This window comes from Podarcis pityusensis, assembly GCF_964106645.2.
Source record: "Podarcis pityusensis genome assembly, chromosome: 1".
NCBI classification, from domain to species: Eukaryota; Metazoa; Chordata; class Lepidosauria; order Squamata; family Lacertidae; genus Podarcis; species Podarcis pityusensis.
Window position 1 is genome coordinate 97,384,550 of NC_138028.1, and position 14,056 is coordinate 97,398,605.

A 14,056-nucleotide genomic window follows, 5' to 3' on the forward strand; every position below is an offset into this window, starting at 1 on the left:
ATGTTCAAGTTGCCTAGGATATCGTCCATAGGGTTATCCCATCTTATTACATAATAACTGATCCAAGATAGCTCTTCAACTTCACCTGGTTAAACTTTTTGACTTTCCTAAAACCCTTCAGATTTTGGTGACGTTTCAGTTATGACTCTAGCAGCTAGAGTCTGGTCATGTCTGAGTAGCTGAAACTGAATCTTCATGATACCCTAACACCCTAGCTCAGGGGTAGCCAAAGTGGTGCTCTTGAGATGTTTTGGACTACAGCTCCCATCAGCCCCGGCCAGCATGCACAATGGCAAGGGATAATGGGAATTGTAGTTTACAACATCCGGAGGGCCCTAAGTTGGCTACCCTGCCTCTTAACTCCTCACTGCACTGGATCTCTCGTGAGCATGTTTTAGTATTTGGAAAGCATAGTTTACTAGATTTCTAGGGAGCCAGTCAAAATGCTGCACTACTATATTTACATTATTACATCAAACTACATATTCACTGTTACTATTAAGCATCTTATACACATACATACATCACTAACATTAGATAAGCCTGGTCAAGTACTATTGGATAAAATATAAAACTGCAACTTTATCTCCTGAATTCTCTACTGAAGCAAACCTACTGATGAGAGAGGGAAAGCTACAGGAACAGTAACTTGGACTGGCAATGAGGCCTTAAGCCAAAGGACTCCAGTATCATTTTCATGTTTCATGGTAATCATCTGCCTTGGACTTTAAAAGCATGCCTCATCACCTTTATTGTACCATTTCAGAGCACCTTCTTGCCCTTTACCCTTTATAGACTTTTTTCCAGTGTAGCTGCTTGCTTAAATATCCTTCAAAGTGCCATGAAATGTGAAAGATTCATTAAAATATACGGTGGAACAGATGGAGAAGTGCCGCTTGGGGCAAATAATGAATTTAGGATTCAGAGCAGACATCATAACAACATACACAAACATATGTTCCCCTACTATAATAATGCTCATCTTTTGGACCTGTAACCTTTTAACGGCACAATTAAGGGTAGTAAATTTCATAGAATACTGCTAAATTAAAAGATCATTTACCTTTCTTTCCATCATATCTGAGCAGACCTAATTTTCACACCTGATCCTCTGTGTCTAGCTGTGTTGGAGCAAAGAGTGGCTTGGCTCAGCTTTTTGACTGAGGCACTGTGTGCTGCACAAACAGCCATTCCCACCACAATGCTGTGTATCAGTCCTGATACCATTTGAAAATGTGGCAGACGCACACCAGGCCTTCAGGATTACATTGGCAAAATGAATTTACGCTGACATAAAGATAAACTCTCCCAAGTTATTTACATTCCCCTGCCTATTTTCTGTTTTGCACATTTTTGGCAGGCCTGCCAGAGCCATAAAGTTGAATGCAGCACACAAATTATGTATTTGGAGGGCTTTCAGACGCTTTATGACACCTTTGCATTTGCAAGCCCAGCTAGGTTATTGAGTCCCTAGTAGGCCACCATTCCTGGCTATTGTTCTGCATCCATCTTGTTGGATCACAAGCTAGCAGTCAATGCAATTAGGTTTCCTAACTCCAAGCCGGGGGAAAACAGTACCTGTAACTTTAAGACCTTTGATGCACAATGTAACAGCAGTGGCTTGTATTCTATGGCACATTTGCCTATTCTTTCTCTATGTTATGGCAAAGAAGAATAAGCCCTTAGGAGTTCTTTTTCAATTATTTGCAAATTTATAAACCGCTTCACAACTAAAAGGTACCAAAGTGGTGTACAGAAAGATGAAATACAAGAGATTATTGACTCAGTAAACAATTAGCAACACAACCATTTCTACAATTGTGCAATAATTATTCCCTTAAAATTATTAAAAACCTTCTTTAAAAGGTCTTCCATAACTACCTAAATACCAAGGTGCTGAGGCATGCCTAATTGCAGTTGGGCTGGAGTAGCAACACTAAAAGCCCAGTTTCTATAACAAAATAAGCACACCCGTGAGGTATCGGCTCCTTTCAGTTTGCCCAGTGCAGTTGCTAGGCAGGAATATATGGAGTGAAGGAGTATCTTAAGTAAGCTGGTCCCAAGTTGATTACAGCAGCAAGACCACATCTACTTCCCTATCACCTGATATCTTATAAAATCAGATGCAGGAAACCTAAAGCTGCAAAGGAAGAATCAGGAGTGCAATGGAGTTTGAATTAGGAACTGGTTTTAGCTGTATTGTTAGCATCCACCAGTCTCACAAGACAATGGAATGTGCCTCCATGGGTGAAGTGACCTTTCCAGGGTACAAGCCTGGGTAGTGTGTATGGAGATCCTGGGCTGTCCAGACAATAGGATCCCTCTTTCGGCCTTGCTGATGTGGTTCAAAGGAAAGCAGAGCAATACATTTGGCTCCAGCTTGGCAGCAGGAGTTGCTGGAAGGAGGTGTACAAGGTGCTATCAAACCGCCTTACAGACTCTACTCTGGATTTGTGTAGGGTTTGCTCCTTAGCCTTTTTGCTTAAAGATATTATGCAAGGCAGCAGAGGTTTAGGATGAGAGCTTTCCTTCTCCTAGGCAGGCTACCTTCTCAGGCTGACAAGCCCCATATTTCCCTCACTTCCCTCTACAGCACATGCAGAATCCACCTTCTTGACTGCTGAAATCACTATTGGTGTTATCCGCTCAGTCCACCAGAGCCTGTCTTCGCATGCAGGGAAAGTCCCTAACTCACTGACGGTTTGAGATCCATCAGCTATGCTCACTGGGATGTAGCTGGCCAGTTGAAGTGTGGAGTGTGGCTGCTGTCACATGCCGACAGCTTCTTGGACCCACAGGTGAGAGCTGTGTATAGGGTGGGGATCAAAGATGGACAAACTACCCCAGAAGAAGCACAACGTGTCCCCCCTCACAGGTACTACTCTTCCCCTAAAACCCCATACACCCCAGGTGTGTGTGTGTGTGTGAACACACATGAGAATAGAAATGATCTCAAATAAACAAATATTTTGCTACAAAGGTAAGTAGATCCTATTTCTGCTATATTTTGTACTTAAGTACAGGTTTTGATTTTTATTTTAATGTACATGTACCATGAAAATTGTGAACTGCAACCTACCATTTTGTCTTTTAAAAATACATGGAGGTATAGTTTTTCCCCAAGTGGCTGCTTCATGGATTTTGAAGGAAAGTGTCAATTTACACAAAACATGTACCCTTCACAAATAACACTGTGTGCTTGTATTTTTGTACTCTGATTATATCTGTTCCCAAGTACAAAAGATCATGTGAGAAGTTCCCCTGAGGCACTACTTTGCAAAGTACTTGGGATATTGGAAACCCGTCCTTGATTTATTTCGACAATCTTCTTCTGACACAAACAGGGTAAGCGGAGGGGTGTTATGAGAAGGTATTTTAATTTGTGTGATAAATTGTTAGACTCCATTAGGTTTAATGAGTATCATCAGTGTATTCTTAGAATAGTTTTTAAAATCCTATCAAAGACTGATATAATCAAATTAAGCAAATTAATAGCAAGAATCCTGTGTATCTGCAGGATATAAGGAACTTAATAAAAGCCCACTGTAAAAGTTATATTTTTTTGTTTCTTGTTGCTTTAATTATGTAGTCTAAACTGCTACTTCCCCCCAGTTTCCACTATTTGAACAGACTGGAAAGGCCTAGTTTTGGCCTAGAATCAGCCTTGACTGATGAGTTTATCTAGCGTACAGATGGGGGAGTACAACCCTCCCATCAGGAACCCTTAGAAACTTTTGATGCCATTGACCATGGTCTTTTCCCGGATCATCTATATGAGTTGGGGTTTGAAGCCATTGCTCTACAGTGGTTTGGCTCTTGTTTGTATGTCAGGTCTCAGAGGATAGCTCTGAGAGACTATGTGTCTACATCCTGGCAACTTAGCTGTGGGGAACTGCAAGGCTCTTTATCTCCAGTGCTTTTTAACATCTATATGAAGCCTTTGGGGCAGTTATCAGGAGGTTTGAGATCCTATTTCTCCATTGTCAGGGGACTGCCATCGGAACAGGGAAGGGAAGCAGAGAGGCAGTTGGGTTACAGGGAACCTCCGAAAATCTTGCGAAGCAGTTCTTCTTCCTGCGGTGGGGAAAGCCACACCTCCAGTGGGGAAGAGGGGGAGGGCCAGAGGATGCTGCTGGGAGCCTCAGCACCACTCCTGGCCAAGCCGGCCAGGAGGGAAGCACGCCTCTTCCATTGCCCACGCTGCGCAGGTGTAAAATGCAAAGAAGGAAGGAAAAGGCTGGGGGTGACTAAGCTATTATGTTGGGGGAGGACCCAGAAATGACCACTCCTGGATTCTGCTAGCGACTGAGGCAGACATGAACTTGTGGTTCTGCACTGTAAATAGTTTTGCACCAAAATAAAACCTGTAAAAGACAGGGCGGAGTCCTGACTGGTTATTCACGAGCAACCACCATTGCCATCTGACATCCATTTAAGATGAGCCAGGAGAGTTTGTGCCAATTCTGAACCAGTGTCTGGATGCAGTGGTGGTCATAAGATTAAAGCTGCTAAAACAGTGACACTGCTAAAACAGAGACACTGTGGGTGAATGGTTCCCAGATCCAAGATTCGGGGACTTCGCCTGTTTAGATGAGGCTGCACTCCCTCTGAAGAAACAGGTAAATGGATAATGAGGAACCATCTTTGGAACCATCTTTGTCTATGGAAACCCAGGTGGCCTTAAAGGCAAGAAGTACCTATCGCCAGCAACAACAACACACTTTTGTGCAACTCTAGGAAGGTGAGTGAAATGACTGGTTTGTGGAGGAGAAAGGGAGAGAGAAATATTTTAAAACAGATTTAAAGCATTGGGGTAGGGTGGATCTCTGAAATGGGTGTTCGGAAAAGCTTTTTTTTTTTTTTGGCAGACTTGCTTTCAGTAGTAGAAGCAGTGCTTTTTTCTTTAAAAAAATGTTTTTTTAGTGGTACAGTAATACCTCCACCTTGTCTAGCGTCCATTCCGGCGAATGTCCACAGCAAACCTGGAAGTACTGTACTGGGTTACTTCCGGGTTTGCCAATCACACTTCGTGCATGTGCAGAAGCGCAAACTGCTCCCCGCACGTGCACAAACGTGGCGCTTTGCCCTGCGTCCTTTTCAGAACGGATCCTGGCCGCAAAACTAGGAATGACTATACTCTCATTATCCTACTCATATTGAAATACAGTCCCTCAATGAGGCCAAACATAGATTCACAAAATGTTTAGGGGTATGCGTACCCCTGCATCCCCCCAGCAAAAAAGCACTGAGTAGAAGCAGCCCATACCCCCCCTGGGATTAAAGCAAGGCTAACTGGTCTGCTATGTGTCTGGGTTTGTAAAGCACAACCAAGATGCCCACCACGTTTTCTGCTGCAGAATACATTTTTGCAACTCCCCTGTTTTATCCCATACAGGTACTGTATGGACCGCCCATCTTCAAGAGTGTATTTCAAGAGCGTCATACACATTTAAGTGCTTGTTTGCCTTCTGTGAACAGAGGAACCTTCAGACTTATATTTTTCCCCATCTGCCACTTTTCAACAACACAACGGTCCTCCTCTCCCACCCCTCTTCTTCCTGACCTTATACTGTACTGAACATTAATGTCTCCTAACAAATGTAACTGATCTCTAGAAAAGACTTTACAACTTCAAAAAAGAGACAAGGCACGTACTTTTGTAAACAAAGAAAATGAGAGAGGGGGGTGGGGGAGAGAGAAACGTAATTTGCAACTGAAGTTCTTGATCATGTCACATACTGTCTTTTTTGTTCACAGACCATTCCAGATGGATAGCGTGATGGGAATGAAGGAAGTAGATTTGAACTCTCAAGTATTTGCAAGCCCTCTTGCAAGAGCCTGCGATGAATGAAAGGAGCAGGATGTTGCTTGCAAGCTGCCAGGTTCAAGGAGATGACATGCAGGCAATACATGACATTTAAAGGCTTCTAGTGAGGTTTGTTTATTTCACACGTTACAGTGTAATTGGGAAAGAGATCAACAGCTGGCATCTATCATATATCTGAATCTTAATGCCAAGGATTTTGAGAGGCCCTCTTGAGACTGAAAACGACTGCAGATAGGTTCACAGTGTCCTTCAAGTAGTAGCATTAATTTGTACTTTGAAATGCTTATCTTCCACTTCAACAGATTATCACCTTTTCATCTCTGAGTCTGGTTGGGAATAATGATTCAAAAACACTTTGGATTGGGCTGCCCAACATTTAAAAAACAAGAGTTAGTTACTAATTAACCAATAGCTAAACTGTATGGCCTTAGGACCAGTTTGCAAATGCTCCATCACAAAAATAACATGCATGTAGTGGGATAGTAGACTCATGTTCATGTCATGTGTAACTTGTAACTACCTGGCCAATTGTACTAGACTGCAAATGTGGAGTGCAAGCCATGCAAACAATAATGTCCTACTGAAAAAAATCTAACTTAAAACATTTGTCATGGGAATTAAGTATTGTTTACTTTTCCTGGCATTGAATTTATTCAGTTCCCCAGCACTGGCATGGAGGATGAAAGTGATTGTATCTGCTGGCCCAGTGCTTGACCTGTATGCACGATCATGAATCATGGAGGAATCAGGGTTCCCAGTTATAATAGGCACAAAGCTCAATTTCATTTTCAGGTGAATACACAAAGGATGGAGGCCTGCCAGCAGACATGATCTCCCTTCCTCTCAAGTTTGGTGAAAAGTAAATATAAGATGAGAATGGGGATAATTTTAAAGTGGAATAAAGATCGTTCCCAGCATACTGAAAGGCTGCCAAATGGTAGGACCCCAACAATGCAGACTCTCCCGACAACACCCTCATCAGCTCCTGGGCTAGTCACAGCTGCCCCACTAACACTGGCCTGGTATTTGTTCTCATAAATGGCACTATGTACAGCTGGCCCAAGTCATTTTGCTGCCTGAGGTGAGGGCCAAAATGTTACCCACTCACATTCCATGTACAGAATGTGGCTGAATCTCACTTCAACACATGCAACAGGGCAGCATATTCCACCGCACCTGTTGCAACAGGCTTGTTTACAGGGTACAGAGTAGGCCACAGGGCACTTACAGCCCTGTCATCTGATATCTCACCATTGCTACCAATCCCCTCACAGAATTTGCCACCTGAGGCAGCCTCTTCATTTTACCTAATGGAAGGGCTGGCCCTGGTGAGAATAGCCAATCTATGGAAAACTACAGTGAGAAAGTGGCAGGCAAAACATGACACACCATGTGCCCAGGCTACTTCTTTGCTATTATCATCCACTCCTGAAGTGTGTCTATTTCTTTTTGTTTGCTTGCTATTTTTTCTTCTTTATTGACGTAAAATAAGAAATACAAACAAAACAAAATTATGATTGAAGTCACAAAACATAGAGCAGTGCAGAGCTTGAATTTTCCAAATAAATAAAGGCCCAAAACCCATTATGAAAGCCAAATTTCATGATTTGGTGAAGGAATAAAGTTTTGATTATCAAAATTTGACACATAAGAAATGAAATGCCACCAAACAGCACAAAAATGGTAAGGGTCTTTTTAACCCTTAGAAACATGTAATCTGTGAGTTCTTTTCTCTGCAGTAGCCACAGTCCACATAATCTTTTATAATGAGAGATTTAAGTCCCGTAGTGCCTTCCCTTTCTAGGCCAAAGACATTCTCACTGCAGCCTGCATCCATGTAGGAAGTTCCTTAGATCAGAAAGTTACTGTTTGATCATCCCATAAGTTCTAAAGGAAAAGCTGTGGGGAGGCTTCAATTAGGCATTTTATGTCTGTTTATATCTATCTATCTATCTATCTATCTATCTATCTATCTATCTATCTATCTATATCTATCTATCTATCTATCATCTATCTATCTATCTATCTATCTATCTATCTATCTATCTATCTATCTATCATCTAGCAGCATCAATCAAAAATTGTGGTGATGGATAGCATTCTCACTATAATGGAAAATGGGGTGGGGTGGGGAGTAGAAAAATGTCCCCTGCTACTGCAACCATGCCAACAATCCTATGGGGTATCTGATATCATAAGGGAATTTTTGCAGAATTTGTAAGGAATATACCGTATTTACTTGAATCTAATCTCACCTTTGGCCAAATTACGTTGCAAAAATTAAGGTGTGCATTAGATTCGATAACACATTTATGTTTGCCAGCAAGGAACCCTTTGGATTCCCTGAGAGCCAGTGTGGTGTAGTGGTTAAGAGCGGTAGTCTCGTAATCTGGGGAACCGGGTTCGCGTCTCCGCTCCTCCACATGCAGCTGCTGGGTGACCTTGGGCTAGTCACACTTCTCTGAAGTCTCTCAGCCCCACTCACCTCACAGAGTGTTTGTTGTGGGGGAGGAAGGGAAAGGAGAATGTTAGCCGCTTTGAGACTCCTTAAAGGGAGTGAAAGGCGGGATATCAAATCCAAGGTTCTGAAAACTGAGGTGCACATTAGATTTGATGGCACATTAGACTCAAGTAAATACGGTAACCTTACTTTTTACATAAGCTGAGGTTGATTTATAGGGCTCAGATGCCTGCATTGCATTTCACTTAGAGTCATATATTTTCAACAGAAATATCAAAAAAAATTGTTACAAAGAACAGATATCAGTCTTCTGCCCCAACGACCCAGATGTAATAAAATTCCTTCAAATTCAGTAAGGGGTCTAGCAGCTTGTGCCTTAAGGGCAGGATCAACCAATAAATGTTGAAATTGGCAGATACATATCCAATTAAGCTCTGGTTCTCGTAAGCCTTATAATTCTGCTGTTGCAATCTTGCTGTTATTAATTAACACAGCAAGTGGTGATGCTGCCCACCAATGATCTCCTATCAAATATCCTGTCATTTTGGTACCATCATCACGTGCAAGGCTTGAGAGTGCTAGGTGTTAAGAGCACAGGATGTATGGGTTTAGTTCACTTATGAATTGGATAAACGACATTGACTTCCTAACTCATTTAATTGACAATAGAAACACCATCATTCAGAAAGCCTTATTCTCAGTTTTCCCAGGCACTGCCCTCTGGGAGCTCCAGGAGCTAAGCCTGTTTCACACACTGCCCTATCCTTGTTGGAAGATTACCATGTATCACATTTTAAAAGCCCTTATATTGCATTTCTTCTTCACGATAAAGTTTTTAGAGCCTGAATGACTTTAGAGTGGCAATTTGTAAAGGAGATTATTCTGGCAAAGTGGATCTGGGCAAATTGTCTCTCATTATTTCAGTAAATGAGCTTTACGAGAAATTCAGTAATCAAGAAATGCTGCCAAAGAAAAGGGCTCCAAGGGCTGCTGTTCCCAATACAGACAATCTGTAATCAAGCTGGTAAGATGCATGATACCTTGTGAATAATACAGACCCCTCTGTGTGAATGACTTTTTTTTTAAAAAATGTATTTTTATTAAAGATTTTCTTGATTTACAAAAGTATGTGCAATGTCTCTCTCTCTCGTATTTTTTCCATGTAACATTTTTACAAATCAGTTTCATTTGTTGAGACATTAGGAAGAAAAGGGGGAAAGATGGGTGGGGTCAGATGGCGATGTTTCTGTTTTACTTAATATATGTAAGGTTTGGTGTCAGCGTTACTTGTGCAGGTTCTCGGCTGTTCACTTGTGTTCCTTTGGTGGTGAGAGAGGTTGGGGTTGGCCTAGGCTGTGGTTGTTCATTTGTGGTTGGCTGTGGTGGTCTTTGTTTTCATGTGTGAGTGGGGTGGGTGGGTGTTTTGGTTCAGGTTAGCCATGTTGATTTGTATGCTGTTGGTGGATTTTTGTCATTGTCTTGTTCGGCTGTTTATGTGATAAAGGGGAGCCATACTGGGGTGAAGGCGTCTTCTTCTAATTGTGTCAGTTTCAGTTTATTGGTTTATTTTTCTAGTAAGGCTGTTTCCCATACTATTTGGTAACATTGGTCCATGCTTACTCCTGACAAGTCTTTCCAGTGTCTGGTTATAATGTTTCTGGCTGCTGAAAGTAGGTGGGTTATGAGTTCTTTGTGGTGTAAGTGGGCATTATTGTCTTAGAAGATGTTTAGTAAGGCCAATTCTGGGGTGATTTCTAATACTTGCTTGGTTATTTTACATACTGGAAAATGTACAACATATACTATAAGGGAAAAAGAAAGGGGGAAAGTATGGATGTCATACTGTAAGCATACAGTCAGTATTTGTAGGATGGTGTTGATTTTCTCCATTCTGCAACCAAATGTTTTTGTATTAGGTAAAATTTCAACCTATCTATTTATTCACAATGACTCAACTAAAGTGTCTATCTCACCATAATATGTGCCTTTAAAATTTATTGCATACATTACTTTAGAAAGGAGAAAGACAAAGAATTATTTTCATTTAGTGTATGTACTGAAGGAGATTAATCCTTGGGCCTTTCGGTCATTATTTACCTAGGAAATATACAGTCCAATGTGCACATGTCCTTGCTTCAACCCCTTGACAAAAGGAGGACCTAATGTTCTCTCTGTGGTATCATTCCTTTTTGTTTATTTATCTTCTTATAGCATTTGTATCCCACTGTCCTCTAAGGAGCTCCAGGTAGGCTGAGAGATAATGACTTGACTGAAGCCATGCAGAAAGTTTTATGGCTGAGTGGAGATTTGAGTGGTCTCACTCCTAGTCCAACACTCTAACCACTACACCATACTGGATTTGTTGGAATGGATAGTGGGGGTTTAGGGAGATACTTCATTTAATGCCTGAGCTCTTTGTTCCCCAGGAGATCACTCCCAAGTAACATCTGTACATGCCACTTGTAAAAAAAAAGAGCAAATTTTGTGGTTTTCACTGCTGGACTTATTGGTGTAATTTTCCCACAGAATATTAAATTTTCAAAAATAACTATATTTTTAATGAAATGTAATTTTAAAGAGTTTGCAATTCATTCTTTTCCTAGTGAAGTAGAAATCCATTATCAATGAAGCCAGCTTTATGTACACAAGGATATGGTCTGACCACAAAACTAGGAAGAACTAGTTTTGGAGGGGCCTAGCTGATTGCTGGAGTAAAAAACAGCTAACACATAAGATGCAAGGAAGCCTCTCTGCACACATTCAAATAACTTGGGTTGAATAAGTGGCTTGAAGTGGTTGGATGAGGAAATGGTGAGGTGCTGGAATGACAGAAAGTAGCAGAAAGTTGTTGGCTAGGATGAAACTACTCTGTAAAGTATATCATAATGAAAAACAGATTATTTAGACTTGTAATGCCATTTCTGAGTATAGTCTGACCATTTGTTGTGAGCCTCCATATTGAACCCCCAAAGGGAAATTTATCCTTTTTGATGTTTGCTCTGATTTAGCAGTAAACAGCGAGTTGTCCCAGGGAAAGTGGTGGGACCTATCAGACCCATGCTTGGAAGTCATGGACCAAATAGAAGTGTGGATAAGCTAAAAGTGGTGATGTCACTGCCTGATGGACTTGCCTGGGTTTTTTCCTGCCCGATCTCCAACCCTGGAAGTCCAGAAGGAAAGGAAGGCTTCTGATCTGTGCACAACTGGGATTCAATGTGACTTCAACAAGGATACCATGCTCAGGTTCTATCAAACAGCTTTTAATCAGAATCTACAGTAGGCATTCCCAAATTTGGGTCTACAGCTGTTTTTGGACTACAACTCCTACCATCCCTACCTAGCAGGACCAGTGGTAAAGAATGATGGGAATTGTAGTCCAAAAACAGGTGGAGATCCAAGTGTGAGAAACCCTGATCCAGATCCTGGGTAATGGAATTAAAAATGAACAATGAGAACACACAGCATAAACAGCAATGCATACACAGCATAATGTTGATACAACAGCTGTAATGCAATACTGTATCATTCTACTAAACATGGGAAACCTTTGGCCTGCCAGATGTTCCTGGCCTCCAGCTTCCATTAACCCAAGCCAGCATGGCCCATGGTCTTGTAGACTTGTAGTCTTCAAACATCTGTAGAGTCACAAGTTTCCCACCATTGCCCTACACAAGGAAAAGGCAAAATAGCTTTGCTTCAAGGAACATAGCCTGGATGCAGGATGGTGTTTGTGAATATTAAGTCATTTGCTGCTTTGTTAGAAGTGGGGGAGGTGTGCACTGAAGTTCAGAAAAGTAGGACTGTTTTTTTCTAAGACTGGATAGATATAAAATGGCATGGGAAGGAATAGACTTGCTAGTTTTTAGTACTAAACAAACAAACAAACAAACAAACAAACAAACAAAAGATGTTGTGTGGGTTTAAATATTATGACCTATTATTTATTTGTGGATGCATCAGTACTAGATACAGAATGATACAGTGCCTAAGACTAACAGCCAGTTCCTAGAAAATGCTGTATCAGCCCTGCATCCCCTGAGAATGTATCAGTTGCTTTTCTTCAAATCTCACCTGTCACACTTTTTCTGATGATAAAAATGTGCTTTTTCAAAACCTGATTTTGTCTGCTCCGATACTGGTGACACTTTGGTCTTAAGAGAAATTGATATGAAATGGAGGAATACCATCTTGTTTAAAGAGAGTGTATGTAATAAACTGTACCTGTATCTCAGTGAAGCAACATTTAGGACAAGGAAATTTATTTATTTTATTTAACCCTTCTTGTATTCCCCCCCCCCCCAAGAAATATTAGTCATACATAACTCAGAGTCTGTCTCTAAGCCACACAGTGCAAGGAACTAAAATGGAGATTACAAATTGCTTATGGAGCTGCTCAATTTGCAATTGATTTAGACTTACACAATGTTAGCTTCACTTCAGCAATTCATTTACAGAACACAATGAATCTAATGTGTCAGCTCTAGAAATAATCTGTAGTGGCTGCCCCAATACGCCAGACTGCAACCTATTCGTAAACATTTGGAAGATTGTTCTGAAAAGAAAATACAAGGTGGAATGTTGTTGTCTCAAGCTATTAATTTTAGTGCATCCTTTTTGCTGGAGAAGGAGATAAAAGTACAAAGAATAACTCTATTATATATTTTGACCAGACTAGGAAGAAGAATCTTAGACACTACTTGTCTTAATGTGATTTATTTCTTGTCTTTCAGGATGAAGGAGGCTACAATCCTAAATACTATGCCTAAGGAGTAAACTCCGCTTTGTTTGGTGGAGCACCCTTCCAAGTAAATATGTTTAGGGTCAGAACACATTGCTGCAACTCTAAGCATGTACTTGGAAACAAACTGGATAAAGTAGGACTTACTTTTGAGTAAACATACGAATGATCAAGCTGCATATACTCAAACTGCTCCTATTTTCTGTCCTGGGAAATCACTGTCCCGCTGTATCTTTGCTTTGGGGGGTTGTTAAAAGGTTGGCTTTGCAAGGTGCCAAAAGAGTCATTCAATTTCCTCTCAAGGATCTTAACTTCAAGATCCAACTCTGTGGAATTGGATGCATGTTGTTGTTGTTGTTGTTTAGTCGTTTAGTCGTGTCCGACTCTTCGTGACACCATGGACCAGAGAATGCCAGGCAGCTCTGTCTTCCACTGCCTCCCGCAGTTTGGTCAAACTCATGCTGGTAGCTTCGAAGACACCATCCAACCATCTCATCCTCTGTCGTCCCCTTCTCCTTGTGCCCTCCATCTTTCCCAACATCATGGTCTTTTCCAGGGAGTCTTCTCTTCTCATGAGGCGGCCAAAGTATTGGAGCCTCAGCTTCACGATCTGTCCTTACAGTGAGCACTCAGGGCTGATTTCCTTAAGAATGGATACGTTTGATCTTCTTGCAGTCCATGGGATTCTCAAGAGTCTCCTCCAGCACCATAATTCAACAGCATCAATTCTTCGGCGATCAGCCTTCTTGATGGTCCAGCTCTCACTTCCATACATCACTACTGGGAAAACCATAGCTTTTACTATACAGACCTTTGTTGGCAAGGTGATGTCTCTACTTTTTAAGATGCTGTCTAGGTTTGTCATTGCTTTCCTCCCAAGAAGCAGGCGTCTCTTAATTTCGTGGTTGCTGTCACCATCTGCAGTGATCATGGAGCCCAAGAAAGTAAAATCTCTCACTGCCTCCATTTCTTCCCCTTCTATTTGCCAGGAGGTGATGGGACCAGTGGCCATGATCTTCGTTTTTTTGAT

General features: G+C 41.4%; 1 protein-coding gene and 1 long non-coding RNA gene across 8 annotated transcripts in view; one reads left to right on the plus strand and one right to left on the minus strand.

The window, feature by feature from the left end:
- The window catches only part of NCKAP5 (NCK associated protein 5), a 627,572-nt gene that overhangs the window by 408,534 nt on the left and 204,982 nt on the right, over nucleotides 1-14,056 (minus strand). The gene's annotated exons all lie outside the window — the stretch shown is intronic.
- LOC308479331 overlaps nucleotides 1-14,056 on the plus strand; it is a 68,768-nt gene that overhangs the window by 51,074 nt on the left and 3,638 nt on the right. Inside the window, exons 3-4 of one of the 2 annotated variants that reach the window (XR_013987608.1) lie at nucleotides 2,594-5,935; nucleotides 13,019-13,376. This is a non-coding gene — a long non-coding RNA (uncharacterized lncRNA). Of the gene's footprint in view, nucleotides 1-2,593; nucleotides 7,761-13,018; nucleotides 13,377-14,056 lie in introns of those variants that run through there. The other variant, XR_013987609.1, reaches the window with a different exon arrangement.